The following is an 18,305-nucleotide window of genomic DNA, read 5'->3' as shown; positions in this document are numbered from 1 at the left end:
AATTAATTTTATTCTTTGTTTTTAATTAAGATGAATTTAAATGTAAAATATACAGTTTTACGCAAGTTAGTAACTTCTTGCAAACGTACCTCATGGAGGTGTTTGTTCTCCCAAGAAAATGGATAGAAGTAACAAAAATATACCTATAAAATATTTCGAAGTCTATGTAAATGAACGCTTCAAGAATAAGACAGAGTTCCGCAAATGCGAATAATTTATTTAAGCGTGAAAGAGTAGACAACGAGTTATGAGCCGGGATTAATGAAAGGTGAAAGACTAAAATATGATAAAGTCATCGCTATAATCTTCGTAAAAATAGACAAAAAAAAAATAGGAGCTGAAGCCTGAGATATTGTTTGTAGTTTGCACTTTGCATAGACCAAAATAGAATTACGTTAGATAAAAGAAAATCATCAATGTTGAGTACTGGTTAACAAAGGTGGACAAGTTAATGACAAAAATTAACTTGAATTCGTGAATAACACGTCATGAACATTCCGCTATTAGTTAAAAGTTAACAAATAATATAACTCTAAGAATTTAAAAGTTAATTTAAAGAAAAATATTTTTTCAACTGTCAAAAATGATTCATTACTTATTTTATTTTTATTTTTATCTAAAATCGTTGTTATACATAGCTTGATTAAATAAATAACTATTTGATTAATTTTTAATGTTTTAACTTTAATTTTATTACATAGATCTAAAACATGGACAATTAAAGCAATTCGTTTATGGATATAATTTAATACTTACATAGGTAATTAATTTTTATAAATTATTTACAATTAAGTTATATAGATTTTAATTAAATTAAATTGAATTTGTTTCTTGCCTCAATTTTTATAGATATGTTTAAACATAATTTTAACTTAACATATATACGTAACTATTATTTTATTTTTTTTAATTAATTGAAAAAAACAAAATTATTACATATAATGGAAAACTTTAAATTAATCAAAACTTAGCCTAATTATTATGATAATTAAAAAATAAACTAACTAGTTAAAATTTGTTTTTTTAAATTAACTTTAACTAGTTGATACTTGATACTCACTTTTGCTGGTTAATGGTCCATCGTCTAAGTTTTAGCGATTAGTGGTAACTTAATGCATACGCAATGCAGTTATTCAAAATGCCTACAAACAAATCTGGATCGCGTTCATTTAAACAAAACATGAATATCAATCTGGATTGCAATGACCAATATAGAATCAAGATTATAAAATAAATCTGGTACTCAGCTTAAACATTTTAAATAAAAAATATTATATTAATAATAATAATGTAATGGTTTGTTCAAAAAAGATATTTTAATGCCTTATCTAAAAACCAAGTTTTATTTTTAAATTTAAAAGATATTATGAATCAGGTTTAAAATTCTTTAACAGATTTGTTTCTAAAAACTGAATGAAATCAATTGAATCTGAAAATAATGTTTATTTTAATCTTGATTGTGGGGATTGGTCAAAAGATTTATGTTTAAAATTATAACTTTATAACAATGCAGAATATATTTTTGTTTATAATAATACCGGAAAACGGCTATTTTTTTTTTTTTTTTGCTGCAAATAATATATATAGATAAAATTATTAAGATTGAATTTATATATTTTTTTAAATAAAACATGCATTAAAAAATATTATTCTTTATAAATATTATTTCTATATTTCACATAAATTTAAGTCCTAATTTATGTATTTAACGTTTGAATATAAAAATAATTTCTTTTTAAATTTTTCAAATTCTTAGTTATACCTATCAGTAAAGTTGTAATATTATTTGTTTAGCACATTTATTTATAGGTATACATATTATACAATTATAAAAATTCTAACATGAACATTGAATATATTCTACATAACTATGCCTATAATATTTTAATAACATTTATTTATAGCTATATATTCAGCTTAATTTTTTTTCTAAATAAATTTTAGGTGCGATAGCAATGAAATGCCAAATACTACAAATTCTACTCGGGCTATTTATAATTAACAAACTAAGAAAAAACAATGAGATTCATACATCAATGTAACTAATATTTTTTATCGTTTTATTATTATTGATTGTACACTTAATGATGAATTATGTCAATGCAATATTTCTTTGAATTAGATTTCTGGTTAGTAGCGCATTTTTTGATTTAGAACTGCAAACTGCAGACTGCAAATAATAATAAAATGCTTACTTTAATATTAACCTCTGTTATGATAACTATCTAATTAAAAGATTAAATAATGCTGCTTACCATGTAATAATAAATTATATTTAATATAATTCATAAACAATGAAACGAATAACTATCAATAAAAAAATTTACTATAATTATATTCTATATTTATAGTTAAAAAAAAACCCCATTTATGATCAATTAAAATATAATAATTATAACTGTAATATTAACCGTCCATATATTTCACGAGTCACACTCAATGATTTAAACAGCCTTATTTCATGTAGCCATCCAGGTAATTTTGGATTTGTCTACCACAGTGTGCAGCACAAAACAAAACATACAATACCCAATAATATATTCAGTTTGCCCGACATACCAATTTTCTCTCAACATTTTAAATTATATCTTTAATGAAAAACATCGATCGGATTTCGTACATATCGCCACAAAATCTATATCGTGAAATGATTGAAATGTATATATACTGTTTTTATTCTGTTTTCAAAACCATATTTTGGAAGAATAGGAAATATTATCTCAAAATTAAAATACATCAAGCCATCAAGATTATTTTAATTTTTGTTTACTGATTTTTCATTTTATAAAAACATTTTAATATTTATGGTTGTTACTAATATTAAATACATTATCTATACATTCACTTAGAACCTAACGTAAACATACATTTAACATAGCCTGTGGATTGACGAATTCTGAATAGATATACTATACAGTTAAGTATATATATATATATATAATATATACTTTATGTATTGTACTACTCTTATATTATGCACATTCAAGATCAAACATTTATAAATGTGTAATGACCACTTATAATATTGTATTCTTGACAATATTCTTTATTCTAATCTATAGTATTAGAATACAGATGAATTTTTTATCTGTCAAATCTATCATTCAAAACTAAACAATAACTGTAGATAATATAAAAGAATATATAAAAAACACTTGTTAGTTATTATATTACAAACACAAAGATTGTTACTAAAATTTCAAAATCAATATTAAATAACAATATCTTATACATATTTTTTTTAGTTGGTTTTTCAGAACTGTTTTTATATTTTTTTTCTAACCTATCAGTATTGATAAAATATTTTATAAAAACAGTTTTTTTCTGTACCTAGATCCAAAGTCCTAACTTTTTGATACAAACATTTTAAAAACATCGATATAATATGTGTATTATATATTATACTTTAATAATTATCGATTCTAAATAAAAAAAAGTATTTAAAAATCGTAAAAAAGAGTAGGTACTTGTGATTAACGATACTAACAATAAAACTAAAAAAAAAAAAATAAATGTGATATATCGATGTAGTTTATATAAAATATAATATGTTATATTAGTCCTAAACCAATAATTGGTATCCTAAATTTGAGTCGCGATAAACTTAAAATTAAAATTAAGAACTGCAGGAAAAATGTGTTTTATTCAATTTGTACAAAGCAAATAAAATAATTATATTAAACTAATTAAAAATTGGTCAGTTTTTATATACATAAAACAATATTTATTATCAGTTTTCTTTTCTTTTTGAAGCATGAATTAAAAATAAATAATAATTTAAATGATTTGTGATTTTGTGAGTCTAATAAGATCGAAGACCACTGCAATATAGATAAGGTCGTATAAGATTATTCGGTGCGCTATAATATATACTATACACATTGTTAATATTTTGGTTTACTATCCCTATAACGTATTTGGAAAGATGAAGTTCTCATTTGGATCTTAAATACGTAGTTGAAACTGGAAAGTCGACAAAACAAATTTCTACATTAAACAGGAAACAGTATAAGTAGGTAGGTATATTGTGTATTATACTGTCTAAATAAAACCAAACGCGTTATTCATCACTTATCATTATACAGTCTATAAACGCTTACTGTACTTTGCATAAATTTTTTTCACATAAATCTCAAAAATTTTCTATAACTAGGAATATATTATATACTGTACAAAAACTATATATTGAAAGCAGTTAATGAAAATACGCTTCACATAAACGTAGAAATAAATGAACATCAACGTAAGTTCGTCTACACGTGGATCACAGCAGTCACAGTGTATGTAAGTCAAATAATAATAAAAAAGTGCATTTTGAAAATAAAAACAAAATAAATGGAAAAAAAATTGTTAAACATTTTAAACTTATGTTGTTATTATTATTAGATTGTTCGCGGACAAAAAGCTTTCCGATATATAATAAAACATTGTGCGAAAACGATGACAAAAGATATAGAAGATCCTAGGCCAAGTGTTTCGATGACTCATCGGTATGACTGTGAGAGTCCCCTATCAGTCGCTACTCTGTTTGGTCCTACACCCCGATTGTTACTTTACCATATATATATATATCTTATGTACGACGTTTTCCCAAATACGCACCAAACCACACACGTAATATATATAGGTTATATATAGGGTACCTATTAAATGTATTAACTTGGCCCCGCGAAACCGAAACATCCATGCGATTGTAGAAGCATTGCCTGCCGGTTGTGCGTATTATAAATCCCAATCACGATAATAATTCGATTACGGAAGACCCTTCTTCTCTATATACGCACTCCGACAGCAGTGAACGATCGAAAAAAGTTTTCAACTGTATGTAATATGTATGTGTGTACTCCGTCCGGCCGAAGGTTAGATGAACAAATCGCAACACCGACTGAGTTCTGGTCTACGTTTTAGGGGGAATTCGCACAGTCTGTACGTTTGATATAATGAAACATTGCGCTATTAAAATACAATGCAAAATCGCGCTTAAAAGCAGCGAACGGCGTACCGTGTAGGCAATTTGCCAAAGATTTCCGATGACGATCTATGGGCTGCGTGACGTCACATGATAATTAGTATATTATCTATTAAAATATAATATGATAGCAATTTTTTCGATTTTTAATTTTTATTGACAGAAAAGGATTTCAATTTAAGTCATGTAATTATATTACAGATGAATAGCAAAGTTTGGCATTAACTAGCTAGATAATTAAAATTAAGTTAGAAAGTTACTATAAAACTAATTGGTTTTAATTCATAATAACATTATAACTCTTCAAGTTGAATTTAATTCAAAAATAATCTAATCTCACGCGTTAAAAACCAAATCAATTCCTTATATTTCTTGTAATACATAGTTTAACCACAGCAGATTATTATAGATAACATATAAATGCAGTTAGTATCTAATTATTCATATAATGGTTGAAACAAAATGCTTTACATTTATATAAAAGGGGTTTTAAATTCATATTTTTGACTCGAAAAAAATACTTACTCTAACTTCTATTCTAACTTACGGTTATTTTCACCAACCAACTACTGACTAACTAATTTAAAAATTCGGGAAATAACAGAAATTAACTTATATTTTAACTTATAATTAGTTTTAATTTTAACGCGACTTAACTTTAAGAAAAAATGACCAACTTGCCCAGATTTGAATGACGATTCGTCACATTATTATGACATCTATGCATTCCGTGCGACGCCAATTCTGCGCCGTACATTATATTATTTTAATTTCGTAAATTGCGTTGCCGAAAACCCGTTGGAACGTAAATGGATTTTATACGATGCCACGCCTGTGTTTTTTGCACGCGAAATTTCCATTAGCCGTCTTTGTTGTGTTGTGTAAATATGGTACGTACATAATACTACCGACTGCCGTAGCACTCTTGTTGAGAAGGTTTAATCAAGGAAAACAAATAACGATTAGCGAGCACGTCGATATAGTAGGACTACTTGGATTGGTGTTCATTTTTGTGAAATCACATGTTTTGAAACAATTTTGCACCATCAAGACGACTTGTTTGGAGAAATTAATGGCTGGCACTTATCAAAATACAAACCATATGTGTTGCTTACTATTGATTTTTTCACAAAACAAAACGTATTTTTTATATTAAACGTATTCTTAAGAAATTAGTGACGGCTGTCAATGCGTATTAATACAACAATAATAAACTATCTATTTATAATTGAATACAGAAAATAACAAAAATTGAAATGCCTATACATTTTTTATTCCATCATCTATCGTATACTGCATCGGGATGGATTATATTTCAAAGTTATGGCTTGAAAAGAATTTGGATTGGATTGACTCATAGTCATTTTCAACAAAATTTGGAAGAAATTGTAACTGAATAGTATAATGATGTTGAGAGTTGTTTATTATGCATTTAGCATAATTTATGCACTAATAAGTGATTCGGCCAAATATGAATTATACAGCTTTTAAATGGGTTTTTTTTATTCTGAGAAAAAAATAGTGATATTTTTGAATGAAAACATACATAATATACTCTCCAATTGTTTGTCAAAATGTTCATATTCTTATAACCTAATTGCAAAATTAAAGCAGTTCAAATTAATATTACAAGTAATAGAAAGATTGAAGATGTCAAGCCATTTTTAGACAAATTAAAATCATTTTATGAGAACATTGATAAAAAAAAATTGGATTACTGTATATGTTGTGCTAAAACAAATCATTCTAAAAATTTAAAGCTAAATTTATTAAAATAAAATATTTTGCTAAAAGAAAAAAAAATGTTAACTGAATTTGAAAACACTTAAAAGTTTAATCTGTGAATAAATATTCTAATTAATTAAATTCAGGAAAGCAAATATGTAATATAAATATCATGATAAAACATTGAATTCCATACACGTTTATATTTGCATGGGATCCGTGGATTTAGATCTCAAAATTTGAAGTATTTACAGAGACTCCTTATTCAACAATGAATCATTATTTAACATTTAATAGATAATTGTGTTTAAAACATTATTTATGACAAAATATTCATAATCTAAAATCTCAACATTTTAAATTTTCTATCAATTTTTTTAAATCCTATTATTTTATGTAATATAATAAACATTAATAAAAATACAAATACCAAAACAAATTATTTATGTTGACATAATTATAAAATAAAGTAAAAATTATAATCTATCCATCTAAAAAAAATTTATCACGTTTTATGGGTCTTGGTAAAAATATTTTTATTTTTTTTTTTAGCCATTGCAATAAAAAAAAAGAATATCAACCATTGTATTATTAAACAGTCTGGTAATTATTCTATACAACAACATCAAATATTATGTAGGTTTTAGTATGTAGGACGTAGGTAGATCTTTATGCGAACATATTTTTCACTATCGTGTTTCGACCAAATACCAACAGCTGAACGAATGCATCGAACAACAGATGCAATAATAAGGAACTTAGACCCTTTGCGCCAAATGACAATAATTAATTACACTCTAATATCTCTAGCTGTGAATGATTGGATTTTCTCACAAAACAACGAACAAAAATAATTATTATTAACGCTTGTTCGATTTTTATCATTGTATTGATATTTTCGATATAATATTCGTATTATAATTTATATTAAATAAATATCAAATATGAATTATGGACGCGCTTAGTAGGTATATTTATAAAGTTAACCGCAAATTTATATTTAAACGTAAGTGAAATGTCTACGTACGAGCGCGATGCACTAGAAAATTTTTAATTAAATAATATTATCATCATAATATCATTTTACGTGTATTGTAATAATGTGCGTACCGCGAGACCGGTCACGGGGAGGTAGCCAATCGCGGGTCTTGGCCGCGCGGTGAAGTAATAATAATTAGTGCAATATAATAATGATACGTATGTCGGACCGGCGGCGTTGTACATCGGCTGTAGTACCGGCGAACATTACATCATATCGCAGCAGTGATATTCGACGTTCTGATCGTTTTCCGTGTGTGGAAGGCCGTTGGTCCGATATCCGTCTCAGTATATAGACATCATTACGTATTAACGCGATAATGCATTATTTATTGTAAATTGTTCCGACGCAACCGCAGCAGTTCTTCCGTTCGATTACGGTACGTATAATGCGCAGTATATAAAATCTTTGAACTTTGTATTATTATGCATTTTAATGATATTTATATTTTTAAGTCTCGCGCACTACTGTAGTCATCGTGCCGTTGTGTTTGACATTAAAATAATATTATTATTTCATTTTTTTTTTTCTATTGATAACATCGTTGATTATAGGCCTACTTTTTCTTTTGAACAAATAAAAGTCATGTTGTAAATTATCTTAAACCTAAATGACTAGAGAAACAATTTTTATTATTTTTGGATTAAGTTTAATCTATGAAAAATGAGTATATTTGTTTCGGTATTTTCTTCACAGAACGTTGCTTTTTAAAGTGAAAAAAGATTATTGAAAATGTTGAATACACACTACTTAATCGTCTTGCTTAAATTTTCATCCTTCCGAGTCCTGTTTACGTTATTGATTTCGTTGTATACTGCCCGAGGAGAAAATTTTCGATTTTAATTAACTTACACTTCACCATACAATGAATAATTTTTTTTTTGCATATAGTATATACAAGTATTTGAGGTAAACGTTTAAAAATATATAATTAATTTTATAAGCAATTTTAAATTCGAAGTAAAAATTTTGACCAAATGCCCGCAGGTTTGATCGACGTCTGTAGTATGTGTAAGTATCTATAACTGCAACAGTAATTTTTGGTTGTTTTGTCACTTAAAAAAAAAAAAAATTTATTTTAAATTTACTTTATGATTTTTTATTTATAACGATATTTCGTTTATTGAAACACACATTTTTTTCTAAACATACGTCTATTTATTTTTATTTTAGTTTAATGATTTTACATAAACCGTATATAATGAATAATGCTTAAGTATAAAGAAGCTATATCCCAAACGCATATTCAGATATCAAACCTAAACTATTATTATGATGCGTAAGGATAAACGATTCTAGTTTTATTTTGTTATGGAAAATCTTTACCTGAATCTAAAAATTGTGCTTATTGTGTGTTGTTTATAAATTTGTATTTGTTGACTGATATATTGTTAAGATAGAATATTAAGTAAAATATATAGCTAAATAACTTGTATATTCCAAATATATTTATGTGTATAAGTATAAATTTAGAAGTTAGATTTATCAAGATTAATATCTGATACATTTATTTTTATCAAAGGCCTACCATAAATCATAATTAACACATTTAATGTATCTATTTTTATTATAAAAAACGTTTATAAATTTATCAATGTACCACGTCATAATAATATGTGAAATTGCGTAGTTATAATTGTACAACTTTACTTTTTGCCTGTATATTATTTATTCATTGATGTATTTATTACAGTCTACGAACCAATCGTGCTTAAAGAATAATATTATAGTTGTATTTTATCAGAACAAAATATGAAACAAATAATTCGTTATTATTTTAAAAAATAGACTAATGGGTGATCATGAAATCGTAGATATGGAAATATAAATAATAATTAATGTTTAGGCGTAGTGTATTATACGTGACTAAGTACAGGATATTATATCGTATTAGACATGAAAAACATGAATAACTTTTAACTATGTATATCAAACACATGACATATTAATTTCCGATTGTGTATCATGATTCATATACTTTCCTTGATCGACAATCATTAAAACATAGAAATTGTACACAAACGCACAAATGTATGAAAGAAAACAGAAACTATATTTTAATTATTTTATACATTCGATTATAGCTTATCATATAAATCTATGTATTTGTATTCGTATTATTTTATGTAAGTATAAAATAAATAAAGTAAGTAGGCATTACAACTTGAGAAATCTCGTTTATTTTTCGTTAAATTTTTATTTTCGACACTTAATGGAATAAGTTACCTTATTTGTACCTAATTAATAATTATTGTGATTTAGCTGTCTTGATAATAATTTTATATGAGTAATAAAATATATGCAGTAACAGTGTATAGTGATAAAAATCAATTCAGTAAGAAAAATAATTAAATATTCTACATAATCATACTTTATTATTTAATAGTGTACACCTAAACATTATAATTTAGGTAATTCTTGCGAACATAAAATTATTTTAATCGTTCGATTCAGATAGGGGACTACCACGCCACACTAGAATATATTTTTATAACGCATTCATAATGGGGACAAATATTAAATATAAGTAATTTGATCATAGACGTGTGATACAAAAACTATATAGGTACCAACTAGTATTTTTACATTATCTACTATCTACCATTCTATGCCACGTGCAATGAGTTTACAACTTAACATTTTGAAAAATGTGGTTTTTACAGATGAATTTGTCACGTTGAAAATGTTTATACGATAACATCGTTATTAGCTTTATGGACTTAAAACATTTTTAGAAAATATATATAGGTAGGTACTTTAAGATGGTTACTAAGCGACAAGCGTAGATACTATCTTGCTGTTTGTTTGTCCAATGAGAGATAGTGAAAGCTTCAATAGATGGAACTAACATAATATAAACAGAGGAGTGTGTTTTGAATTTTAAAATATAATATAATATATACAGTTATATACGTAATAAATCTAAAAACAAATCCTAAATTGTCTCAAGGTCTGCGCGTTTATAAACTTTAAACTCCAATTTTACGAATCTCGGTGGAACTGTAGCAGTGTAGCATATAATATTACATCGTATATTATTATAAAAAGTATAATATTAGTTGTAGTCTTATCGTACGTGTAATGCACCAGACACAATACGCCTATAGTGCATAATCTTATACACACACACTTGCACACGTCATATTCTAAAAATCTAAGACAATGCAATAATTGAATAATATGTATGTTATGTGTGAATTACCTCTGTAACGTTTATGCAGTGTGCATGTATGTTTTGAGTTAACAATATTTTAAGCTATAATGAGTAATTTTTTGTTGTTAATTGGATTTCGGTGACCATTATAATATCTGCAGCGATTGACATAAAATAATACAATTATAATTTTACATACCTACCAAAAAACGTCAGAATTTTGAAAATGTTAAAAAAATATTTAATATTATATACAATATGTTTTTTTGTACCTACTGAGTACTGACTAATTTTATAGTTATTTAAATCGTTTAATTTTTACTACTTTTAAGTACGCAGCAAACGATCGCGTTGTTAATAATAACAAATGATGTAGGTAGCTGATATAAGTATTAAAAAAGAATAATACGTTCCTGTACTTTGGTGGGCGCAATACGTTCATGCTGACGATTTAAAAATTTAATATGTGAACTACCTAGTACTTACCTAAAATTGAGGTCTACCAAAATTGCTACAACTACCAGACAATTGTACTATTTTAACAAAAATAGTTTTCATTTAAAATACAAAGAGAAAAAAATTCTATAAATGGGCGTAACAAATGAAAATCTCCAATTATTTTTCATAAAATTATTCCCTATTAGTAACATTGAGTTGTCTAATTTTGATTTTAAATGCAACAAAGTTTAAAATAGCACTTTTTTTTATCTCAATCCTTAAATAAAATAAAACGTATTTATACTTAAATAACATTTATATTTATTAAATTTAAATTAAATGTTTATAGTTCAAGTCTTTTACATAAAACAAAAATCTAATGAAAATAGCGTTACAATAAAACAACACCAAGTAGTTATTAACTTTAGAAATTAAATTTTAGTAATTAAAAACATAATAATATTAAGGTCTTATCTTTATTTATTATTACTTGTAATCCTATACAGAAATAATCATTTTAATAGATTATGTATTGAAAATTTCTAACCAACTGTAAATTATTTTTTATTTTTCCTATAAAATGTATGAGAATAAAGCTGTCCTGTAGTTTCAGTAACTTTTCAATTTATTCTAATTACTTTCTTACTAAATACTAAATAGTTTATGAGAATAATAATGTATTGAAACATTGAATTATTACTATTTGAAATTAAAAAATAATAATTACTTATACTTTAAAATGTAAATTTTTTATAAAACCCGTATTTTTGAAAATAAATAAATAAGTAAACATAAAAAAAATTTTAAATATATAATTAAAAAAAAAAAATTAAATAGTTTAAAAAAAAATCTATAAACATATTTTGCTAAACATCTAAAACCTAATGTGTTATAAGCTGACCTAATATCAGTAATATCTGATTATTTGGAAAATTATTATGACTAAAAATGATACGTGTTAACATTTTGTACGATGTACTACGCAATAAAATAAAATATATGTATTTTATTAGCATTACTAAATTGCTATTAGACTATCTGATAATTTAATGCATTCTACAATTTATATATATATAAATATCATAAAATGTTTCATTTCATTAAAAAAAAATAAAAATAATTCTTCAAAGATAAAACGCATTAAAATTAACTTCTAATAATTTTCTAGTTAATTATATAGTGCTTACTAAATTAATCAACCGCTAAAGCCGTCGTTTCTCCGTTAAATTAGATACATATATTAAGGGTTTTAAATACTAAAATGTAAAAAAAGTTTGCATTCATCATGCATTTACAGGTTATAATATTATATATAAAAATATTCGAGTACTTATGATGTAAATCCTATATATAGTATATATTGTATACTGTTAATCTTTGAAAATGATATGATCTATATCCAACTAAAAGTTTTTCTAATTAATTCGAAAAACGCGTTAACGCATTAGTTTTTAACTAAAGTGTCCTTATTTTATATATACTCGATGTAGTAGCACTATTTCATTTGCGAACGATGATGAGCAAAAACTGGATCCAATCTGCTTACCTATCACCTCGGGTTGGCGTTATATACTACCAATAATATAAAATAGGTTTCTGAGACCTGACAAACGCCATTTATAACATTATAACATAAATATAAGTATTAGGTAAAATACTGTTAGAAAAGTCTGCATTATATGGAAATATCGTATATTTGATGACGTGATATTGGGTTTTGGTTTTTTTTTAAATATATTTTGTTTGGTATATTGACTGCTGCTACAAGTATACCTGTCCTATATTTTATATTATATATCCATAACACTACTATTATTTTTAAGGATTGTAAAATGTAGGTGGTTAAAATCAAAATATGAAAAAAATCACGTCGTGTACATTATAGTCTGGATTTGTTTATGTTTTTGAATAGTATATATTTTGTCATTATTTAGTTTCCATTCGTGTAGGTACTTTATGTATAGTATTAAATGTCTATATTGCAGAAATATTAATTATTATAATATATATATTATATATAGTACCTATAGGTACTTATTGAAATAGTTAAATATTATATTGATACGTGTTACAGTAGTAATATATTATAAATCATAAGTAATTTAGAATCAAGTTACTACTACATTTCCATTCCTTTAAATTTTAAAAATAGTCGTATAGTTTTTAATTTTTTTTTTTAATTTTATTTAAACATATATACATCATACACGATCAATCCAGTAGTTGGTTTTGGACGCGTCCGTTAATTAATGACACTATATTATATTATTACAATCTACAGAGAAAAACACTCCTGCTGAAAAACTGCTAGCCAAAAAAAAATTAAGAATTTGTGACATTTCGAATTTGTGAGATTAGTTTATTATGTGCGCACCATTATTTTTTGGCGCCTATCCGATTTTTTATACCGATACAAGTCTTCTATTTTTATAAGCTTCGACTCGAGCACACGCGGACGAGTATACCATGGTCCACGAATATCCATAATACAGTATTATTATTATTACTTTTTTTTCTTTTTCCGAGTATACAACCTTCATCTCTAAACACGTTTGCTTATTCAACGTGCACCTATACAGCATCGCGTTCGAAATAAACATCGTCCTACATTCGGGTGGGGTACATGTCTTCGAATGTTTTATGTTCGAAGGTCATGTTTTCGAATGATAAGTGTTAGAAAAGTTATTTGTTCGAATAGATATATGTACGAAATGTTCTATAAACAAAATAATATAATAAATATCATGAGTTGTATTATGAGAGTACATGAGTTGGGACTAGCCTATTTGCGTTACCCAGGAGATACTACGTGGATGTTTGCTAGAATATCTCCTAAAAATTGTGTTTTTTATTACGTTAAGGTATATATCAGATTAATTTTAAAAAATAAAAATATTATTGGTGTACCAGCTAAGGTCGCACGGGTACCTAATTGTTCAACCTCTAGTCTGGTGACTCCAATATAGCCGAATATCGCACCGTCATGGCCGTTAACCCTCACCAAGCGAGAAGGGTAATTGCACTTCAGCTAATCTTTCGACTTTTAATACAGGCGATATAAGCGAATATTATCTCACATTGTGGGGAACCGTTGACGAAATTTTTTTTTATTTTTTTTTTTTTAAATATTAGATAGCTATTATTAATTAAAATAAATAATTTTCGCACATACTACTTTTCGAACATATATCTATTCGAATAAATAATTTTTTGATTACATTACTATTCGAACAAATAACTTTTCTAACACTTGTTATTCGAAAACATGACCTTCGAAGCATAACCCGTTTCGGTACATTCAGTTAATCGTACTTATAGATCTCGTACCAAAGATTTTGAGAGAAAGGCTGAGAGATTTATACATCAAATACAGTGTCGTGGGCTCAAAACCAAAAGGTGATATGTCAAAATTACAATGTATTAAACATTGTTCAAAAAAGAAATTTTAAATTCTAACTGCAATGAGTAATATATTCTTTTATAGTGAATAATTTTTAATGATTATCAAAGATAATGAACAAAGCTCTACGTTAAGTTCTTTTATAAAGGTTTTAAGCTAAATGTAAGTAGCGTAGAGAAAACAATAATGTAGAAATTTCCAGCGAACAATCAAAATACTCAATAAATAAAACTTGGATATTCATACATTATTTTTATTTACTAGTTAACATTTTTTGGTTCTGAATTAAATGAATATTTAAAAAAGAACATAATTTTATTGTATAGTTGATACAATAAATTTTAAACAGTAGGTATAGATCACTATTAAATAATAAATGAGTAAATTGTGTTAATTTAGAACTTTAAGTTCTCGATCATTCTTTAAATAATGTACCTAATTGTTATTTGAGAGCTTGAATTGTAAAGTATTGAAGTTCAGTCTATATTTATAATAATAAGAAATTATTAAAAAAATAAAATTAGCATTTTTTGGTTCGTGTCTATAGTATGTAGGTACATTTTACACATTAACTACTATTTAGGTATCTATCTAATCAAGTCATCTAGAAGGCCACAAAAAAACAAATAATTTTTAAATTGTTTATATTTATTTTATTTTAAAACTATTGTATACGAACAATTATATTATTGGTAATTTTATTATTACAAAGGATTATCTTAACTAAACAACACAATATAATATACTTAAATTTAAATTAAAAATATTTGAATTATAATTCCATAATATTACGTACATACTATTTATACGTGAATTACATTACATAATATTATAACGGACGACAGGTGTTTAAGATTTCAAGTGAAGGATTTATAAATTTCTTGTCAATAATACCTATATAACTGGTAATACGATCATTATTAATTAATAATTAGTAGCCACCTGAGTAGGCGAGTAGCAATTAATTTTTATATATATGGTTCATTTACAAGTATCAATTTGCAGTGAAGAATACAGTTATTTATATAATACGTAATAAAATAACTGTTGTTGAAAAATATGATTTTATTTTTACAATAATAAAACGAACAGTTGTCGAATATTATGATCTTGATGAATCGAAATTCTCAACAGATCTGACGATTAAATTATTCAACACAAATTCACATTTTTGCCTATGTATTATTCTTATTTTGGTCACTTTTTTTCCAAGTAGTACTTGAACCTTAACATCGCGCATCGAGTCATCCGAATTCCACTGAATACATTTCAAAATTACATATTTTGTTATGACTTTAATTTAAATTTGTTTATGAACTCTATTATTTTTATTAAACATATAAATTTAAAAGAAAAGTTTAATCTATCGGATGTATCTATATATTATATGATATCATACTAATCATTATAATATTTGATAATAATCAACATCCTGTAAATTTACTCTTAAGAATATTATTAGCATCTTTATTGTAATAAGAAATTACATAATTGTTGTTCGATAAGAATCTTTTAATAATTTCTAATCACGTAAAAAATATATATCGTTAATTATTTAAATTTCCTAACACAAAAAAAATAAATATAAATTCCTATAGGCTATAAGGTTGTAACTTATTTTACATGATTGTCAATTGCTTTGTCTTCGACATCAGATTAATGAACTGTCAGATGCGTGGTACGAATAATAAATTGAATGAATAAATTCATATTTTTGTATAGGTGTTATCAATGTGGCTTCGTGCTTCAGCCATAAATTATAAAATACATAACTCAACCATTGATTAGGAGGTATCCATAATTATAAGTCTATAACTAACCTAAGCGAATTCAAATTTAATTTATTGATTGATATTATAATATTTTTTATTAATCATGTGAATATTATTAATTGGCTTGTATTTCCTTGTCAAATTTACACAACGTATTTTATAATCAGGCAAGTGTAACATAAATATACTTGCATTTTGTAAGTATATTGATAGCGTCGAAAATAATTTTCGATTATTAATTCTTTAACAATATGAAGCACAAATTAAATCATTTTTATCTTTATAATTTAACTATTCATTTCAGACCATTATACATTTGACCAAAACCAAACTATACTCTACCCAAAATTTTAATACTATTAAATCACATTAAATGATTTTAAAACAAAAATTAATTAATATTTAATTTGGCATAATACCTATATAATACTCATTATTATGTTTAAAATTAAAATAACTTATACTTTATATTTTATTAACTATAATTTCAATTTCACCTATCTCAATGATTGAATGAATTTTTTTTTTAATTCAGGAAAAATGTTTTAAAATGATAATCTAATAAATATGATAATATTACATTATTTATCATTGGTTATGAATATTAGTATAATATTTTGCACGTTTATTGGTGTTTTGTTAAAAATCTACCTAGATAATATAATATATTATAACTTATAAGACAACTTGTACATTTTATTTGACTCACTAATCATAATAATAAATTTAATTAGTTAAATACACATTAACACCTGAAAATAAAATACAAATTGAAAATTGTTAATTAATTATATAATACTTGAAAAATCCTTTAGTTATATTTATTTTGAATGATATAACTTAGTATAAATCTAAAAAATGTACCCTTTTATATTATTTGAACGCCTATAAACGTAAATAATACTAAAATGTTATTTTTTTTTTAATTACTTATTATTCTGAGTTTTAGTGTTTATTAAATGTTAGAAATTAATTCATCAAAACGTTATTGATTGTATTTTCATCGCAGATTTTTTCATGACATATGGGCCTAATACAATTACAATAATAGCATGAATTTACGCAATTATTGAAACGCATCATTGCAAATCTCAACTCTGTACTAAATATTAAGATCTCAAGCCATTTTAATACAAATTACTGTTTAAAAGAAACCTCTTCTCGCAGGTAAACATGTTAACAGTGATGACTCATGCTATGCGACGGCGCAGGAAAATTAGGAAATATTAGGGGTCATTGTCATCTTGTAGTTTTATAATATTTTATATTAATTACAAAAAAATAATAGCTTTTAAGTATTAAGTTTTTATACCAGCCGAATTTTAGGTAAATACAAACACAAACATCAAAAAGTTACAATTTATTCATAAGGTGTATTGATTCAAATTTAAATTCTATAATTTCTAACATAATATTATCTGATTATCATTACAATAGCCCATGCAACTGTGTCCCATATTCGGTTAAAAATTAAAAATAGAAAAAATAACATAAATTAATATTATGTGTTAAATAATAATAATTATGAAGGTAATACAAAGATAATTTCATATCAGTTAACGTACCAATTAAAACTATTTAACAACATTATCTATAAGATTACGATTATTGTTCAAAGAATATTATGTTCTATTATAATAAGTTAAATTAATAATTATTATGAACTTTTGGTGGTTATAATGTTAAAAGGCTAATTCCGCCGAACAATATAAAAGTTATATGATTTTTATATATTATCTGTTCTCACAAGTACATATATTAATTATCAATGTATCGTACTATAATAAGATTTTTTATCGTTTTCCGCA

The 18,305-nt window shown here is 25.2% G+C and overlaps 1 protein-coding gene across 1 annotated transcript in view; it reads left to right on the top strand.

Moving 5' to 3' along the window:
• The window catches only part of LOC112593544 (growth factor receptor-bound protein 14-like), a 96,901-nt gene that overhangs the window by 22,444 nt on the left and 56,152 nt on the right, over positions 1–18,305 (top strand).

Source organism: Melanaphis sacchari, unplaced genomic scaffold, assembly GCF_002803265.2.
Source record: "Melanaphis sacchari strain LSU unplaced genomic scaffold, SCAv2.0 Contig20_pilon_pilon, whole genome shotgun sequence".
In the NCBI taxonomy this organism is placed as follows: Eukaryota; Metazoa; Arthropoda; class Insecta; order Hemiptera; family Aphididae; genus Melanaphis; species Melanaphis sacchari.
This window is presented reverse-complemented; position numbering and strand designations above follow the sequence as displayed.